This window comes from Mesoplodon densirostris, chromosome 1 (genome assembly GCF_025265405.1).
Source record: "Mesoplodon densirostris isolate mMesDen1 chromosome 1, mMesDen1 primary haplotype, whole genome shotgun sequence".
Taxonomy (NCBI): Eukaryota; Metazoa; Chordata; class Mammalia; order Artiodactyla; family Ziphiidae; genus Mesoplodon; species Mesoplodon densirostris.
Window position 1 is genome coordinate 113663252 of NC_082661.1, and position 18454 is coordinate 113681705.

Here is an 18454-nt window from a genome sequence, read left to right on the forward strand (position 1 = left end):
CCCTTAGCATCATAATGCTGTCAAGGTCTGTCCATGTTGTCACAAATGGCAAGATTTCCTTTCTTTTTATGGCTGAATGATATTCCATTATATACGTGTACCACATCTTCTTCATCCATTCATCCATCAGTGGACACTTAGGTTGCTTCTACGTCTTGGCTACTGTAAATAATGCTGCAGTAAATATGGGGGTGCAAATATATTTTTGAGTTAGTGTTTTGTTTGCTTTGGATTAATACTGAGAAGTTTAATTCTAGGTTCTATGGTACTTCTGTTTTTAATTTTTTGTGGAACCTCCATAATGTTTTCCATAGTGGCTGCATCAATTTACACTCCCACCAGCAATGCACAAGGGTTCCCTTCTCTCCGTAGCCTAACCAACACTTGTTACCTCTGTAGCCTAACCAACACTTGTTATCTCTTGTCTTTTTGGTAATAGCATTTCTAACAGGTGTGAGGTGATATCTCCTTGTGGTTCTGATTTGCATTTACCTGATAATTAGTAATCTTGAGCATCTTTTCATGTACCTGTTGGCCATCTGTATGTCTTCTTTGGAAAATGTCTGTTTAGTGCCTCTGCCCAATTTTAAATCAGATTTGTGGTTTTTTTGCTATTGAGTTGTATGAATTCTTTGTATACTTTGGATATTAACCCCTTATCAGATAAATGATTTGCAAATATTTTCACCCATTCAGTAGGTTGCTTTTTCACTTTGTTGATGATTTTACTTGTGTTTCTTAATGGTTACATTTAGTATAGTACATAGTTTATTTAATCACCCCCCATTTTTAGACATTAATTTCTAGTTTTTTACTTTTGTAAACAACAGTATAGTAGACTTACTTATATGTTTTAGTCAACAAGTATTTAAGTATCTTCTGTGTATTAGGAACTGGCTTGAATCAATACAGGGGAATTCAGTGAAAAACTTATACCAGAAGGTCTCAAAGTGTGGTCACTGACCAGTATCAGCATCACTTGGTTACTTGTTATCAGTGAAAATTCTGGAGCCTCACCCAAGAACTACTGAATCAGAAACTCTGGAGGTGAGGCCCAGCAGTGTGTGTTTTAAGAAGCTCTCCAGGGTACTTTACTAAGTTCACTAAGGTTTGAGAACCACTGAGCTAGGTAGATATGGACTCTGCCTTCATGGACCTAAGGTTTACCAGGATATTTAGTATGGAGAGAGTTTCTTCCCTTATTTGACTTGGATTATTGGTAAATTGGAAGAGAAAGTAATATTTAATCTTTTTTTTACATGTATATTCTTTTTTTGTAATTTTTGAATTTTATTTATTTATAAAGCAGGTTATTATTAGTTATCCATTTTATACACATCAGTGTATACATGTCCATCCCAATCTCCCAGTTCATCACAGCACCCCCCCTATGCCTGCCGCTTCCCCACCTTGGTGTCCATACGTTTGTTCTCTACATCTGTGTCTCAGTTTCTGCCCTGCAAACCGGTTCATCTGTACCATTTTTCTAGGTTCCACATATATGCGTTAATATACAATATTTGTTTTTCTCTTTCTGACTTACTTCACTCTGTATGACAGTCTCTAAGTTCATCCACGTCTCTACAGATGACCCAGTTTCGTTCCTTTTTATGGCTAATATTCCACTGTATATATGTACCACATCTTCTTTATCCATTCGTCTGTTGATGGGCATTTAGGTCGCTTCCATGACCTAGCTATTGTAAATAGTGCTGCAATGAACATTGGGGTGCATGTGTCTTTGAATTTTGGTTTTCTCAGGGTATATGCCCAGTAATGGGATTGCTGGGTCATATGGTAATTTTATTTGTAGTTTTTTAAGGAACCTGAATACTGTTCTCCATAGTGGCTGTATCAATTTACATTCCCACCAACAGTGTAAGAGGGTTCCCTTTTCTCCACACCCTCTCCAGCATTTGTTGTTTTTATATTTTCTGGTGATGCCCATTCTAACTGGTGTGAGATGATACCTCATTGTAGTTTTGATTTGCATTTCTCTAATAATTAGTGATGTTGAGCAGCTTTTTATGTGCTTCTTGGCCATCTGTATGTCTTCTTTGGAGAAATGTCTATTTAGGTCTTCTGCCCATTTTTGGATTGCGTTGTTTTTTTAATATTGAGCTCCACGAGCTGTTTATATATTTTGGAGAGTAATCCTTTGTCCGTTGATTCATTTGAAAATATTTTCCGCATTCTGAGGGTTGTCCTTTCGTCTTGTTTGTAGTGTCCTTTGTTGTACAAAAGCCTTTAAGTTTCATTAGGTCCCATATGTTTATTTTTGTTTTTATTTCCATTACTCTAGGAGGTGGATCAAAAAATATCTTGCTGTGATTTATGTCAAAGAGGGTTTTTCCTATGTTTTTCTCTAAGAGTTTTATGGTGTCCAGTCTTACATTAGGTCTCAGCTCCATTTTGAGTTTATTTTTGTGTATGGTGTCAGGGAGTGTTCTAATTTCATTCTTTTACATGTAGCTGTCCAGTTTTCCCAGCACCACTTATTGAAGAGACTCTCTTTTCTCCATTGTATATCCTTGCCTCCTTTGTTATAGATTAGTTGCCCATAGGTGCGTGGGTTTATCTCTGGGCTTTCTTTCCTGTTCCATTGGTCTATATTTCTGGTTTTGTGCCAATACCATATCGTCTTGATGACTGTAGCTTTGTAGTATAGTCTGAAGTCAGGGAGTCTGATTCCTCCAGCTCCATTTTTTGCCCTCAAGACTGCTTTGCCTATTCGGGGTCTTTTCTGTTTCCATACAAATTTTAAGATTTTTTTGTTCTGGTTCTGTAAAATATGCCATTGGTAATTTGATAGGGATTGCATTGAATCTTTAGATTGCTTTGGGTAGTATAGTCATTTTCACATTATTGATTCTTCCAATCCAAGAACGTGGTATATCTCTCCATCTGTTTGTATCATCTCTAATTTCTTTCATCAGTTTCTTTTTTTTTTTTTTTTTTTTTTTGCGGTATGCGGGCCTCTCACTGCTGTGGCCTCCCCCGTTGCGGAGCACAGGCTCCGGACGCGCAGGCTCAGCGGCCATGGCTCACGGGCCCAGCCGCTCCGCGGCATATGGGATCCTCCCAGACCGGGGCACGAACCCGTATCCCCTGCATCGGCAGGCGGACTCTCAACCACTTGCGCCACCACGGAGGCCCCATCAGTTTCTTATACTTTTCTGCATACAGGTCTTTTGTCTCCCTAGGTAGGTTTATTCCTAGGTATGTTTTTCTTTTTGTTGCAGTGGTAAATGGGAGTGTTTCCTTAATTTCTCTTTCAGATTTTTCATCATTAGTGTATAGGAATGCAAGAGATTTCTGTGCATTAATTTTGTATCCTGCTCCTTTACCAAATTCATTGATTAGCTCTAGTATTTTTTTTTTTTTCTTTTTTTGCGGTATTTTTCTGGTGACATCTTTAGGATTCTCTATGTATAGTATCATGTCATCCGCAAACAGTGACAGCTTTACTTCTTCTTTTCCAATTCGTCTTCCTTTGATTTCTTTTTCTTCTCTGATTGCCGTGGCTAGGATTTCCAAAACTATGTTGAATAATAGTGGTGAGAGTGGACATCCTTGTCTTGTCCCTGATCTTAGAGGAAATGCTTTCAGTTTTTTACCATTGAGATGTTTGCTGTGGGTATGTCTTGTATGGCCTTTATTATGTTGAGGTAGGTTCCCTCTATGCCCACTTTCTGGAGAGTTCTTATCATAAATGGGTGTTGAATTTTGTCAAAAGCTTTTTCTGCATCCATTGAGATGATCATATATGGTTTTTATTCTTCAATTTGTTAATATGGTGTATCCCATTGAGTGATTTGCATATATTGAAGAATCCTTGCATCCCTGGGATAAATCCTACTTGATCATGGTGTATGATCCTTCTAATGTTTTTTTGGACTCTGTTTGCTAGTATTTTGTTGAGGATTTTTGCATCTACATTCATCAGTGATACTGGTCTGTAATTTTCTTTTTTTGTAGTATCTTTGTCTGGTTTTGGTGTCAGGGTGATGGTGGCCTCATAGAATGAGTTTGGGAGTGTTCCTTCCTGTGCAATTTTTGGAAGAGTTTGAGAAGGATGTGTGTTAGCTCTTCTCTAAATGTTTGATAGCATTCACCTGTGAAGTCATCTGGTCCTGGACTTTGTTTGTTGGAAGATTTTTAATCACAGTTTCAATTTCATTACTTGTGATTGGTCTGTTCATATTTTCTATTTATTCCTGGTTCAGTCTTGGAAGGTTATACCTTTCTAAGAATTTGTCCATTTCTTCCAGGTTGTCCATTTTATTGGCATAGAGTTGCTTGTAGTAGTCTGTTAGGATGCTTTATATTTCTGCGGTGTCTATTGCAACTTCCCCTTTTTCATTTTTTTTTTTTTGCATTACACGGGCCTCTCACTGTTGTGGCCTCTCTTGTTGTGGAGCACAAGCTCCAGACGCGCAGGCTCAGTGGCCATGGCTCTCAGGCCCAGCCACTCCGCGGCATGTGGGATCTTCCCAGACTGGGGCACGAACCTGTCTCAGCAGGCAGACTCTCAACCACTGTGCCACCAGGGAAGCCCTCATTTCTTATTTTATTGATTTGAGTCCTCTCCCTCTTTTTCTTGATGAGTGTGGCTAATGGTTTATCAATTTTGTTTATCTTCTCAAAGAACCAGCTTTTAGTTTTATTGATCTTTACTATTGTTTTCCTCTTTTCCATTTCATTTATTTCTGCTCTGATCTTTATGATTTCTTTCCTTCTGCCGACTTTGGGTTTTGTTTGTTCTTCTTTCTCTAGTTCCTTTAGGTGTAAGGTTAGATTGTTTATTTGAGATTTTTCTTGTTTCTTGAGGTAGGCTTGTATTGCTATAGACTTCCCTCTTAGAATTGCTTTTGCTGCATCCCATACGTTTTGGATAATCCTGTTTTCACTGTCATTTGTCTCTAGGTATTTTTTGATTTCCTCTTTGATAACTTCAGTGATCTCTTGGTTATTTAGTAACATATTGTTTAGCCTCCATGTGTTTGTGTTTTTTACGTTTTTTTCCCTGTAATTGATTTGTAATCTCATAGCATGTGGTCAGAACAAATGCTTGATATGATTTCAATTTTCTTAAATTTACTGAGGCTTGATTTGTGAGCCAAGATGTGATCTGTCCTGGAGAATGTTCCATGCGCACTTCAGAAGAAAGGGTAATCTGCTGTTTTTGGTTGGAATGTCCTATAAATATCAATTAAATCTATCTGGTCTATTGTGTCATTTAAAGCTTGTGTTTTCTTACTAACTTTCTGTTTGGATGATCTGTCCATTGGTGTAAGTGAGGTGTTAAAGTCTCCCACTACTATTGTGTTACTGTTGATTTCCTCTTTTATAGCTGTTACCAGTTGCCTTCTGTATTGAGGTGCTCCTGTGTTGGGTGCATATATATTTATAATTGTTTTATCTTTTTCTTGGATTGATCCGTTGAGCATTATATAGTGTCCTTCCTTGTCTCTTGTAACATTCTTTATTTTACTTTTTTTTTTTTTTTTTGGTACGCGGGCCTCTCACTGCCGTGGCCTCTCCCGCTGCAGAGCACAGCCTCCGGACGCGCAGGCCCAGCGGCCATGGCTCACGGGCCCAGCCGCTCCGCGGCATGTGGGATCTTCCTGGACCGGGGCTCAAACCCGTGTCCCCTGCATCGGCAGGCAGACTCTCAACCACTGCGCCACCAGGGAAGGCCCCATTCTTTATTTTAAAGTCTATTTTATCTGATACGAGTATTGCTACTCCAGCTTTCTTTTGATTTCCATTTGCATGGAATATCTTTTTCCATCCCCTCACTTTCAGTCTGTATCTGTCCCTAGGTCTGAAGTGGGTCTCTTGTAGACAGCATATATATGGGTCTTATTTTTGTATCCATTCAACGAGCCCGTGTCTTTTGCTTGGAGCATGTAATCCTTCATGTTTAAGGTAATTATCGATATGTATGTTCCCATGACCATTTTCTTAATTGTTTTGGGTTTGTTTTTGTAGGTCCTTTTCTTCTTTTGTGTTTCCCACTTAGAGAATTTCCTTTAGCATTTGTTGTAGAGCTGGTTTGGTGGTGGTGAATTCTCTTAGCTTTTGTTTGTCTGTAAAGCTTTTGATTTGTCTGTTAATCTGAATGAGATCCTTGCTGGCTCGAGTAATCTTGGTTTTAGGTTCTTCCCTTTCATCACTTTAAGTATATTATGCCACTCCCTTCTGGCTTGTAGAGTTTCTGGTGAGAAATCACCTGTTAAACTCGTGGGAGTTCCCTTGTATGTTATTTGTTGTCCCTTGCTGTTTTCAATAATTCTTCTTTGTGTTTAATTTTTCCAATTTGATTAGTTTGTGTCTCGGTGGGTTTCTTCTTAGGTTTATCCTGTGTGGAACTCTCTGTGCTTCTTGGACTCTGGTGGCCACTTCCTTTCCCATGTTAGGGAAGTTTTCGACTATAATCTCTTCAAATATTTTGTAGGGTCCTTTCTCTCTCTCTTCTCCTTCTGGGACCCCTGTAATGCAAATGTTGTTACGTTTAATGTTGTCCCAGAGGTCTCTTAGGCTGTCTTCATTTCTTTTCATTCTTTTTTCTTTATTCTGTTCCACAGCAGTGAATTCCGCCAGTCTGTCTTCCAGGTCACTTATCTGTTCTTCTGCCTCAGTTATTCTGCTATTGATTCCTTCTAGTGTATTTTTCATTTTGGTTATTGTATTGTTTATCTCTGTTTGTTCTTTAATTCTTCTAGGTCTTTGTTAAACATTTCTTGCATCTTCTCGATCTTTGCCTCCATTCTTTTTCCGAGGTCCTGTATCATCTTCACTGTCATTATTCTGAATTCTTTTTCTGGTAGGTTGCCTATCTCCACTTCATTTAGTTGTTTTTCTGGCGTTTTATCTTGTTCCTTCATCTGGTATATAGCCCTCTGCCTTTTCATGTTGTCTATATTTCTGTGAACGTGGTTTTTGTTCCACAGGCTGTGGGATTGTAGTTCTTCTTGCTTCTGATATCTGCCCTCTGGTGGATGGGGCTATCTAAGAGGCTTGTGCAAGTTTCCTGATGGGAGGGACTGGTGGTGGGTAGAGCTGGCTGTTGCTCTGGTGGGCAGAGCTCAGTAAAAGTTTAATGTGCTTGTTTGCTAATGGGTGGGGCTTGGTTCCCTCCCTGTTTGTTGTTTGGCCTGAGGCAACCCTGTACTGGAGCCTACAGGCTCTTTGGTGGGACTAACGGCGGACTCTGGGAGGGCTCACACCAAGGAGTACTTCCCTGAACTTGTGCTGCCAGTTTCCTTGTCCTCATGGTGAGACACAGCCACCCACCGCCTTGCAGGAGACCCTCCAACACTAGCAGGTAGGTCTGGTTCAGTCTCCTGTGGGGTCACTGCTCCTTCCCCTGGGTCCCTATGCACACACTACTTTTTGTGTGCCCTCCAAGAGTGGAGTCTCTGTTCCCTCAGTCCTGTCGAAGTCCTGCAATCAAGTCCCACTAGCCTTCAAAGTCTGATTCTCTAGGAATTCCTCCTCCTGTTGGCAGACCCCCAGGTTGGGAAACCTGACACGGGGCTCAGAACCTTCATTCCAGTGGGTGGACTTCTGTGGTATAATTGTTCTCCAGTTTGTGAGTCACCCACCCAGTGGTTATGGGATTTGATTTTATTGTGATTGCGCCCCTCCTACCGTCTCATTGTGGCTTCTCCTTTGTCTTTGGATGTGGGGTATCTTTTTTGGTGAGTTCCAGTGCCTTCCTGTCGATGATTGTTCAGTTAATTGTGATTCCGGTGTTCTCACAAGAGGGAGTGAGAGCACGTGTTTCTACTCCGCCATCTTTTTTTTTTTTTTTGCAGTACGCGGGCCTCTCACTGTTGTGGCCTCTCCCGTTGCGGAGCAACAGGCTCTGGACATGCAGGCTCAGCGGCCATGGCTCACGGGCCCAGCCACCCCGCGGCACGTGGGATCTTCCCAGACCGGGACACGAACCCGTGTCCCCTGCATCGGCAGGCAGGCTCTCAACCACTGCGCCACCAGGGAAGCCCTACTCCACCATCTTGAACCAATCAATGAATATTTAAAGTCAGCTGATGAACAACCTTAAGTGTTAATCAAGCAACATTGTGTACCAGGTGCTTTTACATATGCTCTCCACTTTGAACAAGAGCATTATTACAACTCTAACGTTATAACAACAACTCAAAAATATAGATGTTATTTGTCCCATTTTTATTGATGAGGAGACCAAGACTCAGGTCTCAAAGCTTTCTTATAAAGAGCTGGGATTTAAATCTCTGCTTTAGAACACATACCATTTCTATTCCATTGCTTCTCAAGAATATGAATATTTTAAGATTCTTGACACATATTGCCAAGTTGCTGTCTGAAAGTATTGGGTCAATGTCCAGTTCTTGGAAATTTCTAGTACCCCAGTGTTCTGGGAAGCAGATTGAGATGGAGATTCACATTTAGGAAGTTTACTGTTCAAAAAGTGTATTAGGGAGTACTCTTAGGATTGATCCTAATGAAAGGGAGTGGATTGGGCAGAGGGAGAAGTTGGGCTGTGATTATTCTAAATAAGCATTTCAGCTGACCCCATGGGGGAACCCTGAAGATAGGATGGCCCTTCAGAGTCTTTCATATTTGAGGTATGGTAACCTATCACTGGGTTCTGGTTGCCTTAGGAAGGAGGTGTGCTCTGGGGCAAGGTGCTTTCTTCAGTGGAGACAATTCTAAAAGAGGGCCCACAGTTGAGTGCGAACTGCCAAAAGCCAGTACGCCCAGCAGCTTGGGGGAATATGTTCCAGTTCCTAAAGGCAGATTGGAGTGGCACCTCACAAATACAGTAACTTAGATGGAAGCTATTTATTGATAGTTTAGTAAATTTGATGTGGTATATATATTACTTTCATTTATTAAATTGCTTATGATTTTGATACTTTCTTCATGTATGTATTATCAGACATTTTTCCCCCTGAAAATTATAATTCTGCAAAGCAGGAACTACTGCATATTTACTCTTCATTAATTATATCATTGTGTGGGACATTCTTTCCATTACTCTACCTCAGTTGGTGCTACTCTTGGATTTCTTTTAGAGATCACCTGTGGGATTGGTACAAAGATGTAGAGAAATTGAACACAGATTTAGTACTTACTCCTGGGGTTACTTCACTGGATGTTGTTACAGGGCTGTTGTGACAACTAAATGAGCTAAAGGCTTAAAGGCACTTAGACTAGTTACTGGTGTACACTGAGCACCTGGAACGGCTGCGCCTAGCACTCCAAGTACCTAATAGGTGTTCAGTATATTTGTTGAATGACTGAATGATCTCTAATCCGGTGAGATAGACAGCATCATCCCTGTTTTCTGGATGAGGACGCTGAGGCACAGAAAGGTTAAGTAGACCTGGTTAGGAATTGATGAGGCAGAACTTAACCCAGGTGCTCTGCCTCTGAACCCCTGTGCTGAGTAAAATGCGGAAGAAACACAAAGTAAGGGCATATCTGGAGCTGTGAAGGGTTAACAGTGCTCAGGGAGGTGTCAGTTCAGGGGAAGGAATGAACTGGGTAGTGGGGATTGATCTGCTGCTGTGTGCTAGCGATTTCTGTTTTATCTCCTTTAGGGCTGCAGTGGGCGGAGCTCTGAGCACAGATTCCCAACCCTCACCAGTTGGTTCCCCAGGTGGTCACAGGGCTGGGCACTCCCACAGGGGATCTGGGCAGGGCCTCTAGAGCTGGCTGGGCTGTTTGCTAAAGCAGTTTAGTCCCATCTGCCTAGGATGATCCTCAGCTCCTCCCAGGCCTCTCCTTCAGGCCCCCCAGTTAAATCCAAGGGGGTGGCTCCCACTGCTATCTGCAGGCTCCAGGTACCATCTCCGGGTGGGCCTTCCTGTGTCTGGCTGCCACTTGGGGGATAGTCACTGTTCACAAAAAAAAGCTTCACTCCTTTACTTCAGTTCTTCTGTTTCTAAAGTCACAGAATCTGAACATTTGACAAGTGTGCCTCCGTACTTTAGAGGAGGACCAGGAGGCACCCAGACCCATGGAAGCAGAGCCACAGCCAATGGGTCCCGTTCCTCAGTCCACCTACCCCGTCTCCACCTGCTCAGCCAGGCTGCTTTCTCTGGGGAGCTGGTTTTGTTCTGCTTGCCCTTCAGCAGGAGCTGAGGGAAGTCAGTTGTCTGCAGTTGGGAGATGGAGACTTCTTTGCCTTCTTCTCCTGGGAGAGTCCAGCTTCAGTGCTGGGCAGATGGGGAGAGAGAAGAGTGGGTGGGAACCAGGCTGCTCAGGGCCCTGGGACATGCTGTCTCCCGAGCTCTGGAACCTGTAAGAGTAAGGAGGACCCCGGGAGACTCCATGTGCAGCATAGGGGTGGCAAGCAGCCCTGTATGGGGGCCCAAAAGCCCAGTTCCTCTGGCCGCTCATGCCGCTGGACTTAGAATCACTCCTATAACCCCTCCCTTCGCCTCAGTGTAAACAGCTGGCTGTACGCTTCACTTAAGCTAGCGGTGAGCTCCCTCACCACCCCTTTGGGCCGGCACTGATCCCAGCCCCTCCGCACACTCCGCAGGGTGGTCCTAAGGCTCAGAGGGCTTCCTAGCGGACAGCCTTCATTAAACTGTGAAACTGCACAAATCTGCTTCACCCCAGGAAAGCAGGGGCTGACGCCTTGGTCATCCCATAGACACTGCAAAGCAGAGTATGTGGGCCCCGTGGGGAGTATCAGATCTTCTGGAAGCCTTGCTGCTGTGTTTTCTTTCTCTTGGTATTTATTAACATAAAACGTGACCATAGTAAAAATACAGTATAAAAGGGCTTATTATGAAAGGAGCTGTGTCCGTCTATGGGTGTTTCTTCATTCATTGTCTTTGCTGTATTCGTGGTTAATCCTGGTCAGTCTGAGGTCATAGTGTTTCTTCAGTTATGAGAAGTTTTCTTCTAAGATACCTTTGGTAATTTGACCCTTCCATTTTACCTGCTTTTTTTTTTCTTTTTCTGTCAGTCCTGTTGGTTGGATACAGGATTTCCTGCATTGATTCCTTTTTTTCTTCCTTACAATTTATTTGTTGAAAAAATTATGCTGTTTGTCTTGTAAAATTTCCCATATTCTGGATTTTTCTGATTGCATTCCCATGATGTCATTAATACGTTTTTCTGTCCCCTGCATTCCCTGTAAGTTGGTAGTTGTGTATAAGCTTGATTAGATTCAAGTATGATATTTTATTTTTTGTACAAATACTCTATAGGTGATGTATAGTTGAGTCAGGAAGCACATAATGTCTGGTCGGGTCTCTTTTTGCTATATGGTAGCAGCTGTTGGTGTATATGGCTTACATCCATTATCTCATTTGGGCTTGTAAAATGGTGACATTCTGATAATTTTCTTTCTTTTATCATCATTGTTACAAGTAGCTGGACAAATTATATCATGGAAAACTTCCCCGTGTTAATTACTTACTTTCCAAAATAATTGAGTGACTGAAAGGCAGGATAAATGTTTGATTCTTTCCTTTTATTTATCAGTCTTCATAATAATGAGTTGATGCACTAGAAGACTAGTGAACTTAAAAACAATCTTTATAAAGTCATGGGTTTAAACATATTTGATAAATTTCAGTCCATTGCTGTTATTATTCTTATTCATTGCTCAAATTATCCCATCTTTGGCGAGTAGAAACCCTTTCAAACTTGCTCCTCCGTACTTTTGATGTGACCAAATGATTTTTGATAGCTTCCTTATTCCTCAAAGGATAAGGAAACTATCAAATGTGCAAGATTTATCATACATGTGTTTTGTCTCACATCACAATCAGCCATTTCTCCAAGAGCCTGATTTTTTTTTTAAGTGGCAAATAGCATTTGGAAGCCTCAATCATTTTTAAAAAAAATAAATTATTTACTTTTATTTTTGGCTGTGTTGGGTCTTCGTTGCTGCGCACGGGCTTTCTCTAGTTGCGGCGAGCGGGGGCTACTCTTTCTTGTGGTGCGCGGGCTTCTTATTGCAGTGGCTTCTCTTGTTGCGGAGCACAGGCTCTAGGCGCATGGGCTGCAGTAGTTGTGGCATATGGGCTCAGTAGTTGTGGCTCATGGGCTCTAGAGTGCAGGCTCAGTAGTTGTGGCACACGGGCTTAGTTGCTCCGTGGCATGTGGGGTCTTCCTGGACCAGGGCTCAAACCCGTGTCCCTGCATTGGCAGGTAGATTCTTTTTTTTTTTTTTTTTTTTTGCGGTACGCAGGCCTCTCACTGCTGTGGCCTCTCCCGTTGCGGAGCACAGGCTCCGGATGCGCAGGCTCAGCAGCCATGGCTCACAGGCCCAGCCGCTCCGCAGCATGTGGGATCTTCCCGGACCGGGGCACGAACCCATGTCCCCTGCATCGGCAGGCAGACTCTTAACCATTGTGCCACCAGGGAAGCCCGGCAGGTAGAGTCTTAACCACTGTGCCACCAGGGAAGCCCTGGAGGCCTCAATCTGAGCTCTAAGGGTGCTTATTGCTACTGGGTTGGTCATTGTTTCTAGGCCTTTTTTAGTGGACAGAGCTATATTTGTAGGATTAATTCCTAGAAGTAGAATAGATTTAAGGAGGCTATGTTTACTTTTTTGGTACTCATTATAAAATGTTTCAAACGTACAGAAAAGTAAACAGACTAGTATAGGAAACACCTGTGTATGCTTGTTATGTCAGTTTAACAGTTGTTAACATTTTGCCATATTTGCTACATTTCTTTTATTTTTTGCTTAAGCATTTTAAATTAAGTGATGTACGTAGTGGCGTTTCATCCCTAAATACTTCACTGTGCTTCTCTAAAAAATAAACACATAGGGCTTCCCTGGTGGTGCAGTGGTTGAGAGTCTGCCTGCCCATGCAGGGGACAAGGGTTCGTGCCCCGGTCCGGGAAGATCCCACATGCCACGGAGCTGCTGAGCCTGTGAGCCATGGCCGCTGAGCCTGCGCATCCGGAGCCTGTGCTCCTCAATGGGAGAGGCCACGGCGGTGAGGGGCCCACGAACCGCAAAAAATAAATAAATAAAAATTAAAAAATAAATACGTATACAAAATATTATGTATATTTTACACTTAAATTTTGGTTCATGTTGTCATATTGGTGAATATAGTTCTTTTAAAACAATAAATAAATCAGGTTATTGAAAAACTGTGTCCTTATTAACCTCTTGGTTTACAGTCCTTGAAAATTAGTCACAAGGTAGAGTAGGTACATTCTTTCACTTGGGTCATCATATGGCCCTTCAAAATTACAGGTCTTTTTTTTTTTTTTTTTCCAGGTTGCAGGCACCCTGACCCTCAAAAATGTAGGTTTTTTAATCTGCTGTTTATGCCATCAGAATTCCATGCTAGATTTTTTCCTTTTTTAAAATTTTTTATTGTATATTGGAGTATAGTTGACAGCAAAGTGATTCAGTTATACATATAAATGTGTCTGTCCTTTTTCAGATTCTTTTCCCATATAGGTTTTTACAGAATATTAAGTAGAATTCCTTGTGCTATACAGTAAGTCCTTGTTGGTTATCTATTTTATATATAGTGGTGTGTATATGTTAATCACAACCCCCTAATTTAATCCCCCCACCTTTCCCCTTTGGTAACCATGTTTTGTTTTGTTTTTAAATATTTATTTATTTATTTGGCTGAGTGGGGTCTTAGTTGCAGCAGGCAGGCTCCTTAGTTGCAGCACATGGGCTCCTTAGTTGTGTCATGTGGGTTTCTTAGTTGTGGCTCATGGGCTACTTAGTTGCAGCACGCAGGCTCCTTAGTTGTGGCATGCATGTGGGATCTAGTTCCCTGACCAGGGATCGAACCTGGGCCCCCTGCATTGGGAGTGCAGAGTCCTATCTGCTGCACCACCAGGGAAGTCCCCCCTTTGGTAACCATGTTTGTTTTTGGAGTCTGTGAGTCTGTGAGTCTGTTTCTTTTTTTTCTTTTTAAACATCTTTATTGGAGTATAATTGCTTTACACTGTTGTGTTAGTTTCTGCTGTATAACAAAGTGAATCAGCTATGTGTGTATATATATATCCCCATATACCCTCCCTCTTGCATCTCCTTCCCACCCTCCCTATCCCACACCTCTAGGTGGTCAGAAAGCACCGAGCTGATCTCCCTGTGCAATGCAGCTGCTTCCCACTAGGTATCTATTTTACCTTTGTTTTTTTTTTTTTTTTTTTGCGGGAGAGGCCACAACAGTGAGAGGCCCGCGTACTGCAAAAAAAAACAAAACAAAAAAAACAAAAAACAAAAACAAAGGTAAAATAGATACCTAGTGGGAAGCAGCTGCATCGCACAGGGAGATCAGCTCGGTGCTTTCTGACCACCTAGAGGTGTGGGATAGGGAGGGTGGGAAGGAGATGCAAGAGGGAGGGTATATGGGGATATATATATATACACACATAGCTGATTCAGGGCCTCTCACTGTTGTGGCCTCTCCCGTTGCGGAGCACAGGCTCCGGATGCGTAGGCTCAGCAGCCATGGTTCATGGGCCCAGCCGCTCCGCGGCATGTGGGATCTTCCCGGACCAGGGCACAAACCCGTGTCCCCTGCGTCAGCAGGCAGACTCACAGCCACTGCGCCACCAGGGAAGCCCTATTTTACCTTTGGTAGTGTATATATGTCAGTGCTACTCTCTTACTTTGTCCCAGCTTACCCTTCCCCCTCCCTGTGTCCTCAAGTCCATTCTCTACGTTTGCATCTTTATTCCTGTCCTGTCCTTAGGTTCTTAAGAACCTCTTTTTTTTAGATTCCATATATATGTGTTAGCTTATGGTATTTGTTTTTCTCTTCCTGACTTCACTGTGAGTCTGTTTCTGTTTTGTAAATAAGTTCATTTGTATCATTTTTTAGATTCCACATATAAGTGATATCATATGGTATTTGTCTTTCTCTGTCTGACTTACTTCACTTCATATGATAATCTCTAGGTCCATCCATGTTGCTCCAAATTGCACTATTTCATTCTCTTTTATGGATGAGTAATATTCCTTTGTATATATGTACCACACCTGCTTTATCCATTCCTCTGTCAATGGACATTTAAGTTGTTTCCATGTCTTAGCTATTGTAAATAGTGCTGCAGTGAACAGCGGGGTGCATGTATCTTTTTGAATTATGCTTTTCTCTGTGTATGTGCCCAGGAGTGGGATTGCTGGATCATATAGTAGCTCTATTTTCACTTTAGTTTTTTTTTTTTTTTTTTGGCTGCGCCATGCAGCTTGCAGGATCAAACCTGAGCCCCAGCAGTGAAAGCGCCAAGGCCTAGCCACTGGATTGCCCAGAGACTTCCCTATTTTTAGTTTTTTAAGGAACCTTTATACTGTTCTCCATAGTGGCTGTACCAATTTACATTCCCACTGACAGTGTAGGAGGGTTCCCTTTTCTCCACACCCTCTCCAGCATTTATTATTTGTAGACTTTTTGATGGTGGCCATTCTGACCACCATGATGTGATACCTCATTGTAGTTTCGATTTGCATTTCTCCAAGAATCAGTGATGTTACACATCTTTTCATGTGCTTTTTGGCCTTCTGTATGTCTTCTTTGGAGAAATGTCTAATCTAGATCTTCTGCCCAGTTTTTGATTGGGTTAATTTTTTTTTTTAATTGAGCTGCATGAGCTGTTTATATATTTTGGAGATTAATCCCATCACTCACTTCATTTGCATATATTTTCTCCCATTCTGTGGGTTGCCTTTTCATTTTGTTTATGGTTTCCTTTGCTGTGCAAAAGCTTTTAAGTTTAATTAGGTCCTGTTTGTTTATTTTTGTTTTTATTTTCATTACTCTAGGATGTGGATCCAAAAATATATTGCAGCAGTTTATGTCAAAGAGTGTTCTGCCTATGTTTTCCTCTAAAAGAGTTTTATAGTATCCCATCTTACATTTAGGTCTTTAATCCATTTTGAGTAATTTTTGTGTATGGTGTTAGAGAATGTTCTAATTTCATTCTTTTACATGTGGCTGTTAAGGTTTCCTAGCACTGCTTATTGAAGAGACTGTCTTTTCTCCATTGTATATTCTTGTCTCCTTTGTTGTAGATTAATTGACCACAGGTGCATGGGTTTATTTCTGGGCTTTCATACCTGTTCCATTGATCAATGAGTCTGTCTTTGTGCCAGTACCATACTCTTTTGATTCCTATGGCTTTATAGTATAGTCTGAAGTCAGGGAGTCTGATTCTTCCAGCTCCGTTTTTCTTTTTCAAGATTGGTTTGCCTATTTGGGGTCTTTTTTGTTTCCATACAAATTAAAAAATTGTTCTAGGTCTGAAAAAAAAATGCCATTGGTAATTTGATAGGGATTGCATTGAATCTGTAGATTACTTTGGGTAATACAGTCATTTTGACAATATTGATTCTTCCAATCCAAGAACATGGTATATCTCTTCATCTGTTTGTATCATCTTAGATTTCTTTCATCAGCATTTTTAAGTTTTTGGAGTACAGGTCTTTTGCCTCCTTAGGTAGGTTTATTCCTAGGTATTTTATTCTTTTTGATGCGATGATAAATGAGATTGTCCTTTGAATTTCTCTTTGTGATCTTTTGTTGTTAGTGTATAGAACTTCAACAGATTTCTGTGTGTTAGTTTTGTATCCTTCAACTTTACCAAATTCGTTGATGAGCTCTAGTAGTTTTCTGGTGTCATCTTTAGGATTTTCTATGTATAGTATCATGTCATCTGCAAACAATGACAGTTTTACTTCTTCTTTTTCAATTTGGATTCCTTTTATTTCTTTTTATTCTCTCATTGCCGTGGCTAGGACTTCCAAAACTACATTGAATAAAAGTGGGGAGAATGGAAATTGTTGTCTTGTTCCTGATGTTAGAGGACATGCTTTCAGCTTTTCACCATTGAGCATGTTGTTACCTGTGGGTTTGTTATGACATACATGGCCTTTATTATGTTAAGGTAAGTTCCCTGTGTGCCCACTTTCTGGAGAGTTTTTATTATAAATCTGTGTTGAATTTTGTGAAAACCTTTTTCTGCATCTATTGAGATGATCATATGGTTTTTATTCTTCAGTTTGTTAATAAGGTGTATCACATTGATTGACTTGCAGATATTGAAAAATCCTTGCATCCCTGGGATAATCCCACTTGATCATGGTGTGTGATCCTTTCAATGTATTGTGGTAGTATTTTGATGAGGAGTATTGTGTTTGTGTTCATCAGTGATATTGGCCTGTAATTTTCTTTTTTTGTGGTATCTTTGTCTGGTTTTTGTAGCAGGATGATGGTGGCCTCATAGGATGAGTTTGGGAGTGTTCTTTCCTCTACAGGTTTTTGAAATAGTTTCAGAAGAATTGGTGTTAACTCTTCTCTAAATTTTTGATAAAATTCCCCCATGAAGCCATCTGGTCCTGGGCTTTTGTTTGTTGGGAGTTTTTTTGTTTGTTTGTTTGTTTTTTTGGTTTTCTTTGCCACACTGCAAAGCAGAAGGGATCTTAGTTCTCCAACCAGGGATCGAACCCGTGCTCCCTGCAGTGGAAGCATGGAGTCTTAACTGCTGGACTGCCAGGGAAGTCTTTGTTGGGAGTTTTTTAAATCACAGTTTCAATTTCAGTACTTGTGGTAGGTCTGTTCATATTTTCTGTTTCTTCCTGGTTCAGTCTTGGGAGGTTGTACTGTTGTAAGAATTTGTCCATTTCTTCTAGGTTGTCCATTTTATTGGCGTATAGTTGCTTGTAGTAGTCTCTTATCCTTTGTATTTCTGTGGTGTCCATTGTAACTCCTCCTTTTTCGTTTATAATTTTATTGATTTGAGCCCTCTCCCTTTTTTTCTTGACGAGTCTCACTACAGGTTTATCAATTTTGTTTATCTTTTTCAAAGAACCACCTTTTAGGGTTTTTTTTTTTTCAGCCTTTAGTTTTATTGAGCTTTTTTCTATTTTCTTACTCTCTATTTCATTTATTTCTGCTCTGATCTTGTTTTTTTCCACTGCGTTGGGTCATCATTGCTGCGCACAGGCTTTCTGTCATTGTGGCAAGTGGGGGGCCACTCCTCATTGTGGTGTGCGGGCCTCTCATTGCAGTGGCTTCTCTTGTTGCAGAGCATGGGCTCTAGGGCGTGTGGGCTTCAGTAGTTGTGGCTCACGGGCTCTAGAGCACAGGCTCAGTAGTTGTGGTGCACAGGCTTAATTGCTCCGCGGCATGTGGGATCTTCCCGGACCAGGGATCGAACCCGTGTCCCCTGCGCTGGCAGGCGGATTCTCAACCACTGCACCACTAGGGAAGTCCCTCTGCTCTGATCTTTATGATTTCTTTACTTCTACTAACTTTAGGTTTTGTTTCTTCTTTCTCTAGTTGCTTTAGGTGTAAGTTTAGGTTGTTTATTTGGGATATTTCTTGTTTTCTGAAGGAAGATTGTATTGCTACAAACTTCCCTCTTAGAACTGGTTTTGCTGCATCCCATAGGTTTTGGATTGTCGTGTTTTTGTTTTCATTTGTCTCTAGGTATTTTCTGATTTCCTCTTTGA

At 41.3% G+C, this 18454-nt stretch overlaps 1 protein-coding gene across 3 annotated transcripts in view; it reads left to right on the forward strand.

The window, feature by feature from the left end:
* Positions 1-18454, forward strand: part of TBCE (tubulin folding cofactor E) — a 132398-nt gene that overhangs the window by 41524 nt on the left and 72420 nt on the right. The window lies entirely within an intron of this gene.